The sequence below is a fragment of the Enhydra lutris genome, unplaced genomic scaffold, assembly GCF_002288905.1.
Source record: "Enhydra lutris kenyoni isolate GAN:26980312 unplaced genomic scaffold, ASM228890v2 scaffoldscaffold6, whole genome shotgun sequence".
Classification (NCBI taxonomy): Eukaryota; Metazoa; Chordata; class Mammalia; order Carnivora; family Mustelidae; genus Enhydra; species Enhydra lutris.
The window spans coordinates 9,651,134-9,673,656 of NW_019154090.1; positions in this window are offsets into that span (position 1 = coordinate 9,651,134).

Below are 22,523 nucleotides of genomic sequence, written 5' to 3' on the forward strand. Positions count from 1 at the left end.
GCCTCTCTGCCTAATTGTGATCTCTGTCTGCCAAATAAATAAATAAAATATTAAAAAAAAAAAAAGTCAGACACTTAACCAGCTGTGTCAACCAGGTGCCCTGATCGTGTTTTTTCCAAAGGCCATGAAGAGATAAAAATGTCACAAAAATAAAAAATTTTTCAAAAAACTCAGTCAGGGATGCCTGGATGGCTCAGACGGTTAAGCGTCTGCCTTCAGCTGGGGTCATGATCCCAGGGTCTTGTGCTCTTTCTCAAATGATAAAATAAATAAAATTTTTAAAAATTTTTTAAATAAATAAGTAAATAAATAAAAAATTTTAAAGATGCAATCAACCCAGAAATAGAAAACAAAGAATATTCAAACCCAGTGTATTTGTGGTTATTTCCCCCAGGTTATTTTCTCTGTATGTCTGCTGATCTTTGAAGCAGTAACAGAAAGGATTCTCTGATCTGTATAATATATTTAACGTTGCCTTTTTAAAAAATCGTGGGCATCTTGCCCTGTCAGAACCGATTTAGACCTGTTGCAGTGTGCAAATGTTTAGGATAAAACCACTTTATATTGTACCTATTGACTTCCCTTGTAAGTAATAACCAAATTATGCCCAGGCTCTAAACTTCTTTGGAAACCAGGATGTGCCCCCATTGTCAGAAGGTCAGAACCTGAGCTGCGGGGTCCCTGCCCTTCCCTGGCACAAAGGAGAGGAAACCCTTCCTTCTAGACCCGCACAGCCCCTCGTTCATCTTCCCATGGCCCTGGCCGTGTGTGCCGCTCTCACACCTGCTCAGGCCTGAATTACTGTTAACATTTACTAAACATTTTTATGAGACCTCCCCCTTAACAACTTCCCGTGAAAGCATTCTGCGCCCCCGCCCCGCCGACAGCCAGGCTTCCCTTCCCCCACACCAGCGCATCTTAGTCCGGCTTTGATGGGAACGGTCCCATTTCTGTTCTTTCTGCGTTTGGCATAAGTACTTCTCGCAGCTCATAAACACCTGGGCTATTTTACCAGCGTCGTGAAAAGATGTTTATGACCCAAATATGAAAACTTGTTGAGAATGAACGCCGAGGCACACGGGCTGTGTTATTCTTGGAAAGCTAAGAAGAAGATGCAGGCGGGGCCCTGGGTGAAAGTGCACGTGCGCCGCTATCTACCTGCTCGCCGCTCGAAGCTCTGGCTGGGATTCGGTCTCTGCAGCTTTTCGAGGTAAGCAGGCAGCCCTGCGGTCGCCAAGGGTTATCAGCTTCCTGTTGGGGTGTTTTTCACAGCATTATTCTGTTGCAAAGTGAATGAGGCCAAAGAAAATGGGAAAAGAGATTTTGGAGCGGGGAGGTTAATAAAAATCCATTTTGTCACTCGACAGCCTCCCCCCACCCAGCTTCCCTTTCCAGGGCCCTGAGTCCCTTTGTATTATTGACAGATGCCATTTGCTCTTTTACGATGTGATAATAAAAACCTTCAGCCTTGCTCAGTGTTATTCCTTTCCTCCCCTGACCAGGAGGGAGCCAAATGGCTTGTAGTCCCCGCCACAGGCGGTTTTTCATTAGACAACTTCACAATGAACAACATTCGAATGACACTTCAGAAAAGGAGCCGAATCTGGTCCGGGAGAGAGATTTCTACGGAAATTTCTATGGAAACTGTAGGCAGCCTGATGGACCCAGACTTCGTTGTGTTTGTAAACGGACCCAGATTTTATACAAATAAAGAATAGTGAATGCCGAACAAGGATGAGCTGGTAGCACCTGCAAACCGTGCGGAGCTCAGCTTACACAGGACGGTCTTCGCATTTTTGCTGTTCGGGCATTTGTATAAAACAAGGCATTCAAGCAGTAGTTGCTGAACTCCTATCAACTTGTAATCCGTCGTTCCATTTCTCATACAAAAACATTTCCTTTGATTTTCTAGCATTAATGTGTACCTGGGGTTGGACATGGAAGCTTGTTTAAAATGCACTTCAAGGAGATGCTTGGGTGGCTCAGTCGGTTAGGCGTCTGCCTTCGGCTCGGGTGGTGATCCCGATGTCCTGGGATCGAGTCCCATAAAATTTTTTTTTTTTTAAATGCACTTCAAGGGTCCATAGTTTCTTATTCCGCAAATTTATGTTTTAGACATTTTCATGATTCATCGATCATTTTCAAACTTAAATTTTAATTTATTTATTTGGCCAGCAATTCTCCCTATTTTTTTTTCTTAAAATATATTATTATTAGGGGCGCCTGGGTGGCTCAGTCAGTAAAGCGTCTGCCTTCCGCTGAGGTTATGATCCCTGGGTCCCAGGACCGAGTCCCGCATGGGGCTCCCTGCTCAGTGGGGAGTCTGCTTCTGTCTCTCCCTCTTCCTGCTGCTGCCCCTGTTTGTACTCTGTCTTCCTCTCTGTCAAATAAATGAAAAAAATCTTAAATAGAAAAATATTTTTAAAATATATATAGACACATATATATTATTATTAGTGCTTCTTAGTGGTTCAAGCCATTAATTAAACCTACTAGTTTAAAACGAGGCCATATTACACAGTTGTGACTCAAATTGTTCCATCCCTATATATGCCATAAGCCATAAATGAGAGGTGTTGGCAAACAACAGATGTCTTCAAAAGGACACAGACACATTTCTCTGCTGTGTTTTAGCATTAACTCTCTAGAGCCTGGACAGAAGTATTTTTGTGGATCACCGGTTCCTGTGTACGGTTCCTGAAATGTTCTATCTATAAACAAACCTAAGTGAGACGTGATCTTGGTTGAAAAGCACGAATGTGATTCACCATATTCTACATATTATATCATTTGTGAGGTTCTTTTTCTGAACCATAAATATAGATACCTCAGTAATAGGTTTATAATTCACTCTTTTTAAAAAAAAAGTGTTGTTTTTTATTATTTGGTAATAATAATAGCTAAAATTATTGAGCATGCAATGTGTGCCCACCTGATTCTAAACCCTGTCTGACCATGAACTCATTTTGTTCCCATCATCAACCGATAAGTATTCTGAATATCCTTGTTCTACAGGGAAAGTTGAGGAAGTAGGCAGTTACGTGGCGGAGAAAAATTACCAATGGCCCAATTAATGATGAGGTTGTTGCCAGTCTTTCTCCCAGTGAGGTGGTGAGCGTCCTTGCACATCTCTTTTACACACCCTGGTCTGGTTTTGTAGGCTTCCATGCTAGGTATCAAGTTACCATGTCGAAAGCCAGGTGTCTTGTTCATATTGGAAGGTCTTACTGCCAAGTTAGTTAGGGTACTGGCTATTCTTCCTGCTTTTAGCTAACGTCGCCATTTCTTTAGATAGATGATGCATGCATGGATGGATGGATGAATGGATGGGTGGTCCATCAGGTAGATAGAACCCATTTTCTTTTAGGAGTTTATTTATTTATTTGATACAAAGTGGGAGAGAGATCACAAGCAGGGGGGAAGGGTAGAAGGAGAAGCAGACTCCCGCTGAATAGGGAGCCCGATGTGGGACTAAATCCCAGGACCCTGGGATCATGACCTGAGCAGAAGGCAGGGGCTTAACCAACTGAGCCACCCAGGTGTCCACGAACCCATTTTCTAAGAGTTTCGGAATTAACAGCATTCATGCTGGTTTTCACCACCACCCCAAATGGAGAGGCTGCCCTAAAGGATTGGGATAGTTTTCCCAAAATTTGGGGGTATTAATCTCAGCTCTTTCTCATTTCATCTCCACTCTGTTAGCAGGTTCCAGAAACTTCTAAAATTCCATTGTTTCGATCTCTCTCTCTCTCTCTCTCATTCTTTCTCTCTTGACTTTATTCTTTCTTTCTTTTTGGTCATAAATTCATCTGAGAGGTAACACAGGTCAAATAGTGAGTCCCAGCAGTACCCAGACTGGAAACAAGGAGCGACTCCACAAGTTTTAAGCAAAAGTTGTTCCCCGGAGAAACACTGGGTCATCAACATTCCCGGAACCCTCTCCCCTTGTGCAGTGAGCACAGAGCAGAAGCCAACAGCTTTTACTTCCAAAAAACAGATTAATCCAAATGAAACGGGGCCTTCAAAATTCATAGTCCAACACTTACAAAATCTGATTGTGAGCAAGGGGGCTCTCGGTGTCTGCACACCTCCATCCTCAAAGAGACAGAAATGCACTTTAGCAATTGCTGATGACCACGGGCAGCCCTGTCATCTGTGACTGGAAGATCAAAGGCTCGACTCCAGGACGGGAAATGGGGAGAATTAGTGTCCCACTAGGAGCCTCTCGCCCCGCCGTAAGCCTGGTGGTTCTTCTTATGATCATGAGCTATTTGACTCTTAATTTGGGGTTTCATCAAGGACGTATCCACACTCGAATAAGGGAAGTTTGCAGTTTCTTTTGAAGTCCAGCTGTTAGAATGAATCGTGATTCGGAACTGTCCCTATTTGCAAAGTCCATAGCTCTGTGCCTGTTACACAGTCAACCCTTCATAACTTTGGCCGTTACTTTTATTATTAAAATAACTTAGTGGCAAAATTATGTGCACAGTTCCAATGAATTGATCTTATCCTGCTTTGCTGGGGTGCTTTAGAAAGTTCTAGAATCGAGTCTAGTACATAGAGGGGCAACAGATTTTTGCTGTATGAGTGACTCGAACACTCGTGGTGAAACGTGGAGCTGGTTCATTAACCCCTGGGAAGCTGGCTGAGGCTCCAAAAGCTGACATAGTTGCCTAAGGTCGATTGAAACCCGGCCTTTGTAAAGAAGTTTCTTACGGAGTGCCTGGGTGGCTCAGTTGGTTAAGTGGCCGCCGTTGGTTCAGGTTATGGTCCTGGAGTCCCAGGATCCCGTCCTGCATCCGGCTCTCTGCTTGGTGGGGAGTCTGCTCCTCCCTGTTTTCATGCTCTCTCTCTCTCGCTCTCAATCTAATAAATAAATTCTTTAAAAAATCTTTAAGGAACCTGTCCTGCCTTTACTTTTCTCTGCTCCTGAATTTATAAGGCTGAGCAACAGAATTAACTGAAGTTCCTGTACCCTTCCTAGCGCAGCCAGTAAGTGGAAGAGATCGCTTGGCACATGTCAGAGAGAGTCAAGCTTAGCCTGGTTGGAAACCCACAGACTCAGAAGCCCCGCAGACTGCGACTCCAACCCAAACCCTGACACTTGGGGCTGCGTGATCCTGGGCAGATCGCTTGACCTGTCTGAGCCTCAGGATCCTTACAGGATTAAATAAAATATTGTCTGTAAAGAATCTACACCCTAATGTGGAAACACAGCTCTCTGTAGCCCACCAGGTCCACAAAAATGTGCGTGTCCCCAGCCCCAGACCTGTGTCTATGTTACATTACGTGGCAAAGGGCAATTAAGGCAGCAGATGGAAAGAAGGTTGCTTCTCACCTGACCTGAGATGGGGAGATTATTTTGGATCATTCCAGTATAACACACTGTTTTATATTAAAAGAGTTTTCTGTTTGGTATGTAGCAGGAGTCAGCAATTTTTTTCTGTAAAGGATCAGATAGTAAATATTTTCAGTTTTGGCTTTGCCTCAAGCAACCATTCCTGCTAAAAAACTGGATAGTCTTTTTATTTTTTTTTTAACTTCACAATTAAAATGTAAAAACCATTCTCAGCTCATTGGCAGTAACAAAACCAACAGGGAGGCCTGATGTGGCCAGCAGACTCCTGCTACACACAAAGGTGCACATATTTATTTTATTTCCAAAAAGAGGCTAATGCCATATATATACAGACTTTTACCCATCCTCTTACAGTAAGTTTTTAACAACACTGTGTTGATGATTGCATCATATTTTCTCATAAGAAATGTAAAATGTTCATTTCTAGTTCTCACCGTTCTTTTTTAAGTGCTGTACATAATGTGCTACACACGTTTGAACATCCATCTTCGTCCCTATCTCTGGTTATTTCTGAGGATTATTTCCCGGAAGTAGAATTACTCTTTCTTTATCCTTTTGGCCCAAGGCCTTTGGAAAGGTTAATGGAATGAGGTTTTGGCAAGGAAAGCAAACCCTTAATGTGGAGGAGAGTTTGGAGGGAAAGAGCTAGTCGAGCAGGGTTCTGGCTCACCAGTTGGTGCCATATTCAAATCTAACCCTGCCATTTGCTAGCTGTGTGACCTCGTGCCTGCTACTTAACCTCTCCGGGCCTGCTTCCTCATCTGTAAAATGCGGATAAAAATAGAGCCCACGTGGGGCACCTGGGTGACTCAGTCCAGTAAGCGTCTGACTCTTGATTTCACTGGGGTCATGATCTCGGGGTGAGGGAATCGAGCCCCATGTGGGGCTTCGAGCTCAGCAAGGAGTCTGCTGGAGATTCTCTCTCCCTCTCCCTCTGTCCCTCCCTCTGCTCATGCACACATGCACACTCTCTCTTTAAAAAAAAAAAAAAAAGCCCCCCCCCCCACCTTCCTGAGATCCCACACACACTTGGCCAACAGGAACTGCTCAATAAAAAATGACTTTGATCGTTCTTATCACCAGGACTACTACTCAGCTTGAGTAAGACCCCAACAGGGGTTTGAACCTGGGGTGTGTTCGACTGACTCCCAGCACCCACTTTTTTTAACTCTAGGATTTAAATTAGGGGCACCTGGGTGGCTCTGTGGGTGAAGCACCCGCCTTCTGCAGAACGTGAATGTAGGCAATGAGCCATGTTGGCAAGAATGACACCTATATGACTGTCACCAGTGGGCCTCAGAGATGTTTCCCATACCTGTTGCCGCAGACATCTGGAGCTATCACCACTTTGAACTTGAAATAGTTCTTAGACTCACCACTAGGTGTTGAATGAACAAAGCAGCACACAAATTACTGTGTCACAGAATCTTTAAAAATATCTTGATAATTGCTTTCCAATGTGATTGATTTCCTTTGTGTTTTAATCTATGCATTTAGAAACAGAACTCTGAGAAGGGGTCGATGGGTTTCACCAGACTTTCAAAGGGGTCCAAGTTGCAAGGGTTCCACAAAAAGTTGCAAGTGCCTGGCCCAGAGCCTTGCTTTAACCGCTACACCCCGCGGATCTGACGGGCACGCGCACTGAGAAACAGCAGAGAAGGGAACATACAGGTGTTACTGGTCATCCCACGTGGTGATACTGGCTGACTTCCTCTATATCTATGCACGTTTGCATTTCTGAAATCATTACAGTCATCCTGAGAAAACAGAGCTCTGTAAAGAAGCAACCCCTTTTCTCTAGGCTCGCGAGATGGCCCTGCCAGCTATCAGAGACCACGTAGGCACTGATGACCTCAACCCCAAATTAAAGCCGCTATGGAGGTCTGACTTTCTGTGATTTAAGGAGACCCAGTTAGTCACATTTGTCAAACATGAACTTCGACAGAAGCGAGGGGCCATCCCTGCCCACCAGACGCCCAGGGAGAGAGCAGGCTGCCGCGGCATGTGCCCACACCATCCAAGGGGGTCCTACTTTTGCCCTGACTCATCGCTACCATTTCGCAGAAGCAACTCCGGCTGAAGCATGATGGCTAAAGATAAGGCCTTCCTCTTGATGCCGTCCTGTGAATTAACCCGGTGCGCCTGGGCCCTTTCCAGCGCTTTCTCTCTGCATCTCACGCTTGTGAGTGGCAACCGTTTTTCAGTTCTCTGCAGGCAGTTTTTGTGGTCATGTAATCATGTGGTCAATAACCAAACAGGACACGGAGCACCAGTGACAATGGGTGGGAATCCCCGGCCCATGGTGGTGGGCACTGGGAACGCGGAGTGGAGAGAAGAGAGCCGTGGGGGAGGAGTAGGGACCCCTGGACTGAAGAGCTATGTCCCTAAGCAGGTCAGTGGTCCATCCTACTCAGCTTCAGGGAGGACGTGAACTTGGGATTTCTAAATCCTGCCAGAAGAAAGTTAGAGCATCCCTATCAGGAGGACCATGATCGAAACCCACAGCCCCAGATCCGTTGCCCAGAGAGTCTTTGCTGGCCAACCCCCTCCTGCCAACCAGTTTCCAAGCTAGTCCTCTCTCCACTCTGACACCGAACACATCTGTTCATAGCGCGTATACTGCACCGAGTTACCTTGCCTTAGTGCCTGTCCCTAAGGCTTCCCCACTGACCTGTCCATCCCTCCAGGGCACAGGCTGTGTTGGGGGCGGGGAGTTTGTTACCATGGATATGAGCATGGGTTGGAATTCTGCCTCAGCCACTCCCTGTTTGTGTGATCTTGGGGAAGTCACCTCTAAGCCTTTGTTTTGTCCTCGGTGGAATGGGTAGTCAGTGGTTTGACTCAGAAGTGTCAAGGGCTACTTATGTGCCAGGAACCCTTCTAAATGCAGAGGATGGAAAACTGGCAGAAGCCACTGTCCAGCTGAAGCAAGTACTGTAGTGGGAGGAGGGGTGACAGGCAGGGACAGGCAGTAACCAAGCACATAATGTAGTGACAATAGCCATGCGCTTCGCATGGGCTTTCGGGAGGGTTCTCTGAGATGATGCGTTTAAATCTAGCTTGAGACTTGGTTCGCGATAAATGCCAACAAATGACAGTACTGATTCTTTTCTTTCAGAAACCATTCCCGATCTCCGTTACAAGCCCACCCCAGGCCTGGCTCTGGGCCCTCTGTCTTAGTCCAACAACGCATCTTGTGCATGACCTAATCATGGCACTTACAGTATTGTGCGAAAGTGTCTTAGATGCAGATGGGGTCCATGGTGACTTCACCTACCTGAAACACGAACACCAGATTTTGTTCGTGTTTATATGTTCAGCATCTCACAATGTGCCTGGTCCGTGGTTGGTCCTAAATAAATGTTTATGGGATCAAGCAGGAATCAAACCTAGAGAAAATGTCAAGACCTCAAATGACATTTTTAAAAAATCTATCTCAGGGCACCTGGCTGGCTCAGTAGGTAGAACACGTGACTCTTGCTCTCACGGTTGTAAGTTCGAGCCCCATGTTGGGTGTAGAGATTACTTTAAAAAAAAAAATCTTACAAAAGGTTTTAAAAAACCTGTCTCAGGCTTATGCTGAAAGAGTCCTGTAGTAGTCAGCCACCAGACGGCCTCTGATGATCCTCGCTTCTTCATGTTAATGCCCTTGTGGAACCAATAGAAGACAGAGGACATGACAGTGTGTGAATTCCCTGATAAGGTCATAGGAGGCATTGTAGCTTCTGCATGGCTCTCTCTCTCTTGGATCGCCTGCTCTGAGGGAAGCTGGCTGCCATGCCATGAGGACGGTAACCAGTTCTATGAAGATGCCCACATGGTGAGGAACTAAGTCCTCCCACCAACACGCAGGACCCACTTGTCAACCATGTGGAGCCGCCATTTTGAAAACAGGTCCTCCAGCCCTAGCCAAGCCTTCAGAGGACTGCCACCCTGGCCAACTACTTATCTGTTAAGTTCACCCCACGAACCCACTCCTGAATTCATAGGCAGCCCACATAAATGTTAAAAGAAATGTATTGGCATTCTTCAGCTTGGACTGAAATGAGCAGAGACGGTACAAAATGAAGAGACACCTTTGACCCCTCCTCTACAGGCAGGAAGCAGGAGGCAAAAGTACTCCACTACAAGCAGGAGCTGCCTTTCATGAGAAAAGAAAAGTGACTCCGAGTATATAGATGCACGAGTCCAGAGGGGGATCCAAGAAATCTAATAACTCACTCTAGGTCACAGAGTTAATAGGATGTAGAGTCTGGTTTCAAACTAAAGCAGTCTGACTTCAGAATCCACTGTCCTCCCTTCTATGTTATGTCATATCTTTGATGGTTGGATGGATGGATGGATGATAGATGGAGAGATGGACAGATGATAGACGGATGGGTAGATAAATATATAAACAGTATAATTTTGGTTCTCTGCAATAACTTTTTTCAAATACAGCAAGTGTGACCATGTATGTACACAGAGGGTTAGAATTTCAGACACCCTGACCTGCCATGTGGTGATGTGAGGCTTGGTTATCTCTGTGACCATTCACTCAGCGATAGTGCGGCCTCTGGTCTGGAGCCTTTTCTTTGAACACAGAGAATAATGCCAAGGAAGGTGTTAAAGATAAGGAAGGACAATGACCTCACCAGACCAGGTGTGGAGGTCCACACCTCATCTTCTCTTTAACACCTTGGAGCCGGTCTACCTCCTTGGCCTTTACTTTATTCCTTCTTATTTTCTTTAGTACTTTTTGTTCACAGGTGGTTATAATCTACATGATCATTCGAAGAAAATCAGAGTAGACCAAGAAGCAAAACAAAAGCAAGGATTGCTCATAATCCCACAGCCAAGAAAACAGCCCCTGCTGGTGTCGCAGTAGATTTTCCTTTAGGTTTCATTTCGCTGTGGTTTTCGGTGTGAGTTTGCAGGATCTGTGCACGAAGAGTCAGTTTGGTTGTACTTGAGCATTTTGTTGAAAAGGCAACAGCCTCTTTGTTTTTTTTTTCCAGAGGGATTCCTACACCCATCGACGTTTTATTTCTTCTTTTGCAATAATCATGGACGAAGATCAATGCACAAAAGTGGGTTTTTTTTTCCACCCTAGGTGGGCTCCAAAGAGGATTCCATGGAAATATCTCCTTTAAAATCTTCACTATTTTGTTTTGCTACCAAAAGTCTTGCCTGACACAGAGTCTATGCACTATAAGCACAACTAATTAAAAAGTTGATTTATTTAGTCAACCTTTCGTCTGGATTACATGGCAAATGGTTGACTGATCATTTTCCCCTGAATTGACTGAATGGTTGGTACTGGGATTCTTTTTTTTTTTTTTTTTTTTCTCCTACCAAACTGACAAGTCGTTTTGAAACTGTGTGGACACTGTCTGAATAACCACCCCATCTCATGGGGTAGGCTCCGTTAATGATGAATCTTTCCAAAACCAGAGAGTTGATACATGTTTGTGCTGGCTACCCTGCCTTCCAAAGAGAGAGATTTGGAACTGGCATGGGTGCTTTAAAAGTTTGCTCTGAATTCACTGTAACTGTTACATCTTTGAACATAAAAACTGATGTTCACTGGGCTTTTCCTCAAGAGAGATTCAAGCTTGGTGAAAAAAAGATGAGAGTGTAGAAAGGAATAGTGCATAGAGGGGAGGGCTTCTCTCAGCCGCCCGCCAGATTACCCATGCTTACTATCGTTCATGTCAAGGCTTTCCATCGTGACCTGTTGAAATAATTTCTGCAATAGCAGGAAATGTGTGTGTGTGTAAACTAGACTACCAGCCTGTTAAAGATGGTTATTTCAAGATGGTGAGATTATGGGTGATTGTTTTTCTATTTCCTGTTGTATCTTCTACAACAAATAATGTGACTCGGGTGTGGTTTCAGAGAAAGGAAACGGGCTACAAAAGCCAGTTTAATTCATTATATGTGTGTGTTGATTGTGGTTTATGAACAAGGACCATCCATGACTAACCAGCAAACCACAGTTGTGAAATGTACACTGAGCTTCTGGTCTCATCATGATGAGACCATTTCTTCTCTTTCCTCCTCTTCCTCTTCCTCCTCCTCTTCCCCTTCTGCTTCCTTCTTATTAAAGATTTTATTTTTTTTTAAGATTATTTATTCATTTATTTGACAGAGAGTGATCACAAGGAGGCAGAGAGGCAGAGAGAGCAGGGGAAGCAGGCTCCCTGCCGAGCAGAGAGCCTGATGCGGGGCTCATGAGATCATGACCTGAGCCGAAGGCAGAGGAGTAGCCCACTGAGCCACCCAGGTGCCCCTAAAGATTTTATTTTTATGTGATCTCTATACCCAGTGTGGGGCTTGAACTCACACCCTGAAATCCAGAATCACATGTTCCACTGACTGAGCCAGCCAGGTACTCCTCCTTCTTATTTTTATTATTATTTTTTTAAATAAAGATTTTATTTATTTATTTTAGAGGGAGAGAGAGAGAGCCCACACAGGGGAGGGGCAGAGGGAGAGAGAGAGAGTCTTAAGCAGACTCTGTGTTGAGTGCAGAGTGGGACACTGAGGCTCGATCCCACAACCCTGAGATGGTGACCTGAGCCATAACCAAAAGTCAGACATTTAACCAAATGCACCACACAGACGCCCCTTCCTCCTTCTTATTTTTGATGGAATTAATAGTTGTGAGACTTTCTGAAAGATCTTAGAGCATCAAAATCCTGTTGGAAAAACTGGCAATCAAGAGACTGAGGAAAGCAAACTCTGCACTATCTACCACCTTCCCCAGAACAACAAGCACGGCTCTGACATGGGAGCAGCTCCCTGCGAAGAGGTCGGTTAGATAAACACTCCACAAATCGAGTTTTCAAGGGTCAGCTCAGGGTCAACTAATTTATTCATTTCTGATGGCTTGTATTCAAACGTAGTAATAACCACGGCTGTCAATTCTTGAGGGCTTGCGATATCCCAGCACTGGGATAAGAACCCTGCGTGCTTGCCTGACCTCATTCACACTCAGAATTGCCAGGTGAGGGGCACCTGGGCGGCTCAGTGGGTTAAAGCCTCTGCCTTCCGCTAAGGTGGTGATCCCAGGATCCTGGGATCGAGCCCTACATCGGGCTCTCTGCTCAGCGGGGAGCCTGCTTCCTCCTCTCTCTCTGCCTGCTTCTCTGCCTACTTGTGATCTCTGCTTATCAAATAAATGACTAAAATCTTTAAAAAAAAAAAAAAGAATTACCAGGTGAGGTGGTGGTCGCCCTATTTCCTGAGTGTGTGACCTCAGGCAAGTGGCCGTACCTCTCTCTGGTTCTGGGTCTTTACCTCTATAATGGGGACGATCATGTTTTCATAGGGTTGTTGCTGTTCTTAAATGAACTAATACATTCAAGGCATCTAGAACATTGCTGGACACATGGTAAATTCTCTATAAACTTGGCAATTATCGTTCTTATCAGCCTCATTTAAGAAGCAGAAACACTTAAAGATCTTAAGGAATGTGCTGAAGGTGTATATGGCTTGGCAGGGCTGGATCCTGGATCTGAGCCTGCCTTATTCCAACATTCACGGCATTAATATGTAAAAGGTCACACGGTAAATATTTCAGGCTTTACAGAACAGATTGTCTTCGACCCAACTACTCAATTCTGCCTTTGCAACGTGCCAGCCTCCGTAAACAATAAATACATAAAAGAATGGGTTTGGCTGCGTTCCAATAAAACTTTATCTGCAAAAGTAGGTGGAGGGCCCGATTTGGCCTATGGGCCTTAGTTTGCCAATCTCTGTATTTACTACGTAACAGGAGCCTACAAGGTCAGTCGACTTCCAGGCTTTAGCTGCACTGGGGGAAAAAAAAATCACTCTGGACATGCATTTCTTTCTGCTTCTGTCATGTATGAATTTTACGTTAGAGCATGTGTTTAAGAACAGTATCGCTCTAAGTTGGGCGATGCTCTCTTGATTGATGGGGCTGACCCGCTGGCCGGCTTCAAGCAGATCAGCAGAGATGGGTCAGACATTTAGATTTTTAATCAACACGGTCTTCTCTTGGAATGTTTCATTCCAGTCCTCTGCATCGGCTCTTCAAGTTCCTTGAGAATTAAAATGGTCAGCGTGAAGTTCCTTTGTCAATACCCCTAGCCATGGGTGAGTTTTGGTGAGTGGGAGAATAAGGCCCATCTTGGAAGCTTTCTGGAATTTTTTGGTGTTTGAAGAGACTGAGTTTGCATTTCGAAATTTGACAAGGCTGTTCTAGATAACCGGGAGCCCCAGATCTGTGTGATAAAAGCTGGGATGTTTGATTCTGTACGGTTGTATTTTGTTGTATAGAAGCCTGTAAAATGTTGTATCCGTAGACTTCGGTTCTTCAGAAAGTCCTTTCCTCAGAAAGGAAATTCATGTGGCGTCTGTGTGCTGTGCATTCACGCCCAACACTGTCTTCCCAGTTCATTTTTTTTTTTTTACATTTTTCCTTTTTTTTTTTTTTTTTTTTTTTAAGATTTAATTTATTTATTTGACAGAGAGAGAAAGCAGAGAGGCAGGCAGAGTTAGGGCGGAAGCAGTCTCCCTGCTGAGCAGAGAACCTGATGCGGAACTCGACCCCAGGACCCTGAGATCCTGACCTGAGCCGAAGGCAGAGGCTTAACCCACTGAGCCACCCAGGCGCCCCCTTCCCAGTTCAAATACTACATTTCAGAGGGCAAATAGAAAACCTGGAAGAGGGGCGCCTGGGTGGCTCAGTGGGTTAGGCCTCTGCCTTCGGCTCAGGTCATGATCTCAGGGTCCTGGGATCGAGCCCCGCATCGGGCTCTCTGCTCAGCAGGGAGCCTGCTTCCCCCTCTCCCTCTGCCTGCCTCTCTGCCTCCTTGTGATCTCTCTCTCTCTCTCTCTCTCTCTGTGTGTGTCAAATAAATAAATAAAATCTTAAAAAAAAAAAAAACCTGGAAGAAAGGCAGGAAGAGGGGTAAAAAAAGAAAAAAAAAAAAACCAGCTATGGTTATACTTTTACTCTGTTAATTCATCTCCCTTCTGGAAGACTCCACCCAGAAAGATAACGATTCACATCACAGATAATACCGTGAAATTTGATCACTTGAACTAACAGAAATGGTTTAACTAGTTAATCAGCCTCATCCTTTATCTCCAAACTCACCTTCTCTCTCCTATTTTGAAAAATAAACAGAGGGCTTATGAGAAATTGGGCGGGTCCCTTGAGGGCAGGGGAGTATCTGTGCTCCTGGCGGAATCATTGTCAGAGTGAAACAACGGAGGGAAAAAGACAATAACCACCCGGAGCTATCGCAGGGAGCTGAAGGCATCCCGTCCTGTCTCCACATTTACAAAGGGCCTAAAATGTGTACTGAAGTCAGATAGTGTTCCCTGTAACCCTCTTCGCCCCAAAACAGCCCTCCTTTGGAATACCAATGGACATCTCAAACACGAACGTATTACTTTATAGTCCTCACAAGCTCCTAAGCTTTCTATATATGATTTTTACTTTTTTTTCTTAAGATTTTATTTATTTATTTGGCACAGAGAGAGAGCAAAAGCAGGGGGAGCAGCAGGCAGAGGGAGAGGGAGAAGCAGGCTTCTTGTCGAGCAGGCAGTCTGATGTGGGGCTCGATTCCAGGACCCCAGGGTCATGACCTGAGCCAAAGGCAGATGCCCAGCCGACAAAGCCACCCAGGCGCCCTGGTTTTTACTTTTTATTAGGAAAATTTGCAAATATGCATAGAAGTACAGAGAGTGGTATGTATGTGCACACACGCAGCCACAGTCGGGATGTAAGAGTGATTGGCATTTTGCCGTATTTGCCACCTTTTGCTTCACCCATCATTTCTTTTTGCTCAAGTACTTCAAATGATAGGCATTGGGACTTTTGTCTCTAAATCCCTCTGGTTGCGTCTCTAAAACAATAGAGAGGTGTTTTTTTTAAAGCAATCACAGTTTTCCCCAAAAGAGCCTTTACTCAAGCCAGGATCCAATCAAGGACCATGTGTGACATGCGGCTGTTGTATGTCCTGTGGGCCTTGTAAAATCCAGAATACCCCTCACTCCTACCCCACACTTTATTTTTTTGTGCCCTACACTTTTGCCCCCTCCCAGGACATTAACGTTTTTGAAGAGCCCAGGCCAGTTGTCCTTTTCAATAATCTATCTTCAAGAAGATTTCATACAACTTTAAACTTGTGTCTCATCACTGGACCACAATAGATAGCACAGACGAACACATGCTTTGTTTTGTTTTATAGAGAGGAGGAAGGAGAGCACAGGGATGGGGTGGGGTGCAGAGGGAGAGAGAGAATTTTTTTTTGTAAGATTTTATTTATTTATTTGACACACAGAGAGAGATCACAAGTAGGCAGAGAGAGAAGTGAGCAGAGAGCCCAACATGGGACTCGATCCCAGGACCCCGAGATCATGACCTGAGTCGAAGACAGAGGCTTAACCCACTGAGCCACCCAGGTGCCGGTGAGAGAGAGAATCTTAAGCAGACTCCACGCTGAGAACAGAGCCTGACGTGGGGCTCGATCTCACAACCCTGAGATCATGACCTGAGCCAAAACTCAAGAGTCTTAACTGACTTTTAACTGACTGAGCCCCCCAGAAATCCTTCACATTGCTTTTTAAGATTCTTTTTTTCCCCTTTTTAGGGGGGAGGTCTGTTAAAACTTATAATTTATAACCGCATACATTTGAAATGTTCTGTAGTATTGTATATGACACAGGTTAGTTGTAATGCTACCCTTTTCATTTTTTCTGTATATGTACAGAATATATATTATACATCACATATTGCATATTATTATGAATTTATAGCTATGAGTATATATTATATATACAGAATATATTACACATTCTGCGGTTTATATAGGATGTAAATAAATTATTCCGTGTATGTATAGAATGTATATATACAGAGAATCTCAAGAAATGGAAATGACTTGGGACCCTCATAGTCACTGACTATACGTTCAAAGGAATACGTGGGCTCATCTTAGTTTGGGGGGAGTCCTTGCTCACTCCATGCATCATTATTTATTCCCAGTCATGTAATATAGTCGTTACTACGCCCAGAGCTGGCTGCCCTGGGGCATGCCACCTGCGATATGAATTTGTTCCCAGCACTGCCGGGCTGTTTGGGCTGTGTCCACACGGACACCTTCCTAATGCTTTGACAATCACTTCCTGGAGATTAAGCTGAATAATTTAGCCAGCAGCTCAGGACTCTTTTTTCCCTTGTCACTTTAATTTCATGCCAACCTTTTCTGGAATGGAGGCGTATTCCCTGTTCAGGACAAAAGCCCTCCGCTTGCCGGTAGCGTAGATTCTAACCTGTGTGGCCTGGAAGGATTATTTGATCTGGAAAGGTCAGCTGAGCCGCCCTGGATGGGATGAGCTACAGAAACAGTGGTTGTCTTAAGCCGTTACATGCTGGGGTGGTTACTTAACGAAGGAAGCAGAGCTGATTTTTGAACATGTTAAATTCATTGCTAACACTTAAAACTTGGGCATGTTTACCTAAGAATTCAGATCACTGGTTCTTTTGGTGAATGGGCAGGTGTGGCCACGGTAGGCTTGCTCTCGAACTCGGCTACAGGTAATCTGCTGGGGCCAAGGTCATTGTCCACTCACACTTCTCCTGCTGCAGAGAGGGAAGGAGAAGCCCTTGGAGGGCCACGGAGGGTCACCGAACAAAATGTACTGAACAGCCATTATGCACCAGGCACAAGATTAAGCGAAAACAGACACAGCACCCTCCTTTGAATATTCTAGAAGGTGAAATAGACGGTAGTCAAGTGGACAGATACTAATCACTCAACAAATAATGACTGAGCCCTACCAGGTGCTAGACATGACTCTAGCAGGAGATAGAGCCATGAATGAAGCAAAGTCCCTGATCTCATGGCCCTCACAGTGGGGGAGGAGGGGGGAGGGAAACACGGTTGAGAAACAAAATAATCTCAGTAAAGCAAATAACCTGTTAAATACCAGTATGAGCTATGGACAAAATTAGTAGAGAGGGGAACCAGGATCAGTGGGTAGGGATTGCCATAGTATATCCAGAGGTCAGTGAAGGTCACCGAGAAGGTGTTTTGAAAGGACAGAATGAGGGAGGGAGGGAGGCATGGAGGTATCTGGGGGAGCGTGTCCTTGGCTGAGGGAACCACCAGTGCCAAGGCCCACAGGCACCTGTGGAGTGGGGAGGCCAATATGGCGGGAGGAGCCAGCAGAGGCCAGTGCCAGGAGGGCCATGGCCAGGGAGACTGGGGATTGGGCTCTCCCCAAACTGACCAAATGGGACATGTCACCAACCTGCATCTTCACGGGACCTCTCTGTCTGTGTGTGTTGAATGACATTGGGAAGGGGCAGAAGGAGGCCCAGGAGTGCAGCTAGGAAGCCACTTGGTGCCCAGATTTGAGCAGGAGGGAGAGAATGGCCAGATTCTGAGGCGTTTGAAGGTGGAGATGGATGAGTGGGTTGCATGGGGACGACAGAGAAAAAAAAGAGTCAAGGAAGTCCCCTGGTTGTTTTGTTTTGTTTTGTTTTGTTTTAAGATTTTATTTATTTAGGGGCACCTGCGTGGCTCAGTGGGTTAAAGCCTCTGCCTTCGGCTCAGGTCATGATCCCAGGGTCCTGAGATCAAGCCCCACATGGGGCTCTCTGCTCAGCAGGGAGCCTGTTTCCCCCTCTCTCTGCCTGCCTCTCTGCCTACTTGTGATCTCTGTCTGTTAAATAAATAAATAAAATATTTAAAAAAGAAAAAGATTTTATTTATTTATGAGAGATGGGGTGGGGGGTGGGAGGGAGCAGGAAGCAGAAGCAGAGGGAGAAGCAGGCTCCCCACTGAGCAGGGAGCCCAATGCAGGGCTCATTCCCAGGACGCTGAGATCACGACCTGAGCTAAAGGCAGCCGCTTAACCTACTGGGCCACCCAGGCGCCCCAAGCCCCCTGTTTTGTTGCCACGTGGCAGGACGGAATTGCCATGAGCCAAGCTGGAGAATCCTATAAGAGCAGACACAGCATGGGGAACACCAGGAGTTTGGTTGTTTTTTGTTTTTTAATTTTATTTATTTATTTGTCAAAGAGAGAGAGAGAGAGAGAGAGCACAAGCAGGCAGAGTGGCAGGTAGAGAGAGAGAGGGAAGCAGGCTCCCACTGAGCAAGGAGCCCGATGAGGGTCTTGATCCCAGGATCCTGGGATCTTGACCTGAGCTAAAGGCAGACGCTTAACCGACTGAGCCACCCAGGCGTCCCAGGAGTTTGGTTTTGAACATGTTGCCTTTGGAGGCTTCTTGGGGCCTAAAGTGAAAGTGCCCGGAAGGCCTTAGCTATTTGATCCTGGAATTCAGGGACAGAGGTGAGCTGCTGCTTTGCTATGGACAAGTTGGTAGAGTCTGGATGAGACCACAAACAGAGTGGGTGTCCACAGAGAAGAGAGAGTCCCAGGACTGAGCTCTGGGCACAGCAGCATGACAATGGCGGGAAGATGAGGGAGAATCAGCATGAGAGACAAAAGAGTGGCTTGGGAACTGAGAGAAAACCTTCCCTTCTGGAAGTCCAGACTGTGTTTCAAGGAGGATGTATTATGTTGAATGCTGCTGGCGGCGAGAGAAAGATGATCTCTGAGAATTAATTGACCATCGCGCTTAACGAGGTGGAGGGGTCAGTCTGTTCCACTCTCTGGATTCATCTCCCTCCGGTAACAAAATCATCCATTCATTCAAATTCTGTCACGCACTGTGCTAGCCATTCTCCCAGATGGCTCCCAATGATCCCTGCCTCCCACCCCAAACACGGCTGGCCTCTTAACCAATAGCATGTTGCAGAAATGAAGGTGTTTGACCTCTGAGACTAGGTCTTAAAAGACATGAGTCTGGAATTAGTAGTGATGATTTTGCAACTTGGTGAATATACTAAAAAAGGGGCACCTGGGTGGCTCGGTCGGTGAAGCGTCTGCCTTCAGCTTAGGTCACAATCCCAGGATCCTGGGATCGAGTCCCACATAGGGCTCCCTGCTCAGTGGGGAGCCTGCTTCCTCCTCTCTCTCTCTGCCTGCCTGCCACTCCTCCTGCTTGTGCTCTCTCTCTGTCAAATAAATAAATAAAACTAAAAAAAGAAACTAAAAAAAACCCCACTGAAGTGTGTACTTTCAAAGGGTGAATTTTAGGGTATGTGAATTTATCTCAATGACAGAAATATATACATATATACATATTTCATATATATATTAGAAACAATTGAGATGGGGCACCTGGGTGGCTCAGTGGGTTAAAGCCTCTGCCTTGGGCTCAGGTCATGATCCCAGGATCCTGGGATCCAGCCCTGCATTGGGCTCTCTGCTCAGCAGGGAGCCTGCTTCTCCCTCTCTCCCTCTGCCTGCCTCTCTGCTTAGTTGTGATCTCTGTCTGTCAAAATAAATAAAATAAAAAATATTTTAAAATGAATGAATGAATAAATAAATAAAATCTTTTTAAAAAAGATTTATAAAAAAAAAAGAAGAAAGAAAGAAACAATTGAGATGAAATGAATCAGATCAGTCACATCAGTGACCACAATAAATGTGAGTAAAATGAGTGATTCTGCTTAACAAAATAAAGTCCCCGTGGCTACCAGGCCACTCTCAGCTCTCTCACGGGTGCCCTGTTGGGAGGATCCTCACGGAGTCCTGTGGCCGGTCCACGTGAGGGCCCTCGGGTAGCCCCGTGGAGAGGTCCCCGCGGTCATGTCATCTGGAAGGAGGCCCTCCCGCCCCAGCCAGAGCCTCAGCGGACGGCCCTCCGGCCCACATGTGGACGGTCACCTCGCGAGGAACTACAGGCCAGAGCCATCCGAAGAAGCCGCTCCCGCATTCCCGACCTACAGAAACGACGAGATAATAAATGTTTATTGTTCTAAGACACTAAGTTCGAGGTAACTTGTGACCCAGCAACAATACAAGCGCCGACTCTGCTCTAGGCTCTGGCACCCGGGGAGTGAGAAGGGCGGGCAGTTGCCCGGTGGACTCTGGAGACGCCCGGGAGCAGCGTCTCCACTACCCGGGGCGGCTGGTGTCCCTGGGATCCCCGAGAGCGTGGCGGCTGTGCTCGTCCAGACGGTCACAGAGGCCGGAATCCCGGGCTGTCCAGTCACGGAGCGGGGAGGCTTTCAGTCCGTTTGAAAGTGCAACCAGGAACTCGGGGAGCCTGGGTGGCTCCTTAATCGTCTGACCCTTGATTTCGGCTCCCGTTGTGGTCTTGGGGTCAAGGGATCGAGCCCCACCGTGGGGCTGGGTGTGTTCAGCAGGGAGTCCGCTGGAGATGCTCCCTCTCCTCCTCCCTGGGCCCTCCCCGCCACTCAAGCTTTCTCTCTAAATAAATAAAATCTGAAAGAAAGAAAAAGAATAAGCAAGAACAGCGAGGTACACACCTGTGAGAAGAGCTAAAACCAAAGACACAAGAAACAACAGGTGTTGGTAAGGACGCGGAGGAAGGGGGACTCTGTCGCACTGTGGCTGGGAATGCAAACTGGGGCAGCCCCTCTGGAAACCAGCACGGAGGTTCCTCAAAAAGTTACAAATAGAACCACCCTACGACCCAGCAATTGCTCTGGTAGGTATTTACCCAAAAAAATACAAAAACATTCATTCAAAGGGATGCATGCGCCCCAATGTTTACAGCAGCGTTATCTGCTAGATAGCCCATTCCGGAAAGAGCCCAGATGGCCATCGGCAGATGAATGGATAAAGAAGATGTGAGGTACGTCGTGAAATATTAGTCAGCCATTTGCAACAACGTGGACGGAGCTAGAGAGTATAATGCTAAGTGGAAAAGGTCAGAGATAGACAAATACCACGTTTCTAGTCATATGTGGAATTTAAGAAAGAAAACAAATGAGCAAAGGGAAAAAGAGAGAAGCAAACCTAGAAACAGACTCTTAACTATAGAGAACAAACTGGTAGTTACCAGAAGGGAGATGGATGGGGGGTGGGGAAGGAGGTGATGGGATTAAGGAGTGCGCCTGTGATGAGCTCTACGGGATGTACAGACGTGTTGCATCACTATATTGTACACCCGAAACTAATATTACACTGTGCATTAACTAACTGGAATTTAAACTAAAAATTTTTAAAAAGGGGTAAGTACGTGGCTCAGTTGTTAAGCTTCTGCCTTCGGCCCAGGTCATGATCCCAGGGTCCTGGGATTGAGCCCAGAGTGGCTGAGCAGGGAGCCTGCTTCTCCCTCTCCCACGCCCCTTGCTTGTGTTCCCCCTCTCGCTGTCTCTCTCTGTCAAATAAATAAGTAAAATCCTTGAGAGAAAGGAAGAAAGAAAGAAAGGAAACGAATGAATAGGGGAGGTATAATGAAATACTCCTGCCGGAGAAGTATAACCCCAAAGCTTCTTGAGATACATCCATATCAATATCTAGACCCACATCCACACCCACAGCCATAGCCTTATCTATCCATAGATAGAGCTCTTGTAAATAAGAAACCAGATTATGGAAAACTTTGTGTCCTTAAAAAAGTGTTTTCTGAAGAAAAAAAAATCTCGTTTATCTGATCCATCTTCTCCTTCAAGTCCCAATTCAAATGTCACCTTTTTTAGGTGGAAACTTACTGGAGATACTCCCATAAGGCATTATCTGTTCACTGGAAAACATTTCCTGAGCACCCAGTGTATACCTGCTTTGTGCAAGGGGCCAGGAACACAGCAGGCAACTTCCCAGCCCTCAAGGACTGGGGTCAGTACCTGCCGGGAGACAGGTTTGCTGGCGAGTACAACAGTTTGAGTTCCACACGCAGACAAGTGTGCCGGGAGGTGCCCTAGAGCTTTATGGCAGAGAATCCCACCTTTGGAGAAAGGCAGAGCGGATGGCGGAGGTGGGGCGGTTAAGGGTGGTGATGGATATGACAGCTACACAAAGAAATCCTCAACCCTTAAGAGATCAGGCATGCATCAAAAGAAATGAAATCTTGCCATTTGCAACAACATAGATGGAACTAGAGGGTGTTATGCTGAGCAAAATAAGTCAATCAGAGAAAAACAATTATCACATGATCTCACTGATATGAGGAATTTGAGAGGCAGGGCAGGGGGCTGTTGGGGGAAGGGAGGGAAAAATGAAACAAGATGGGATCGGGAGGGAGACAAACCATAAGAGACTCTTAATCTCACTAAACGAACTGGGAGTTGCTGGGGGATGGTGGGTAGGGATAGGGTGGC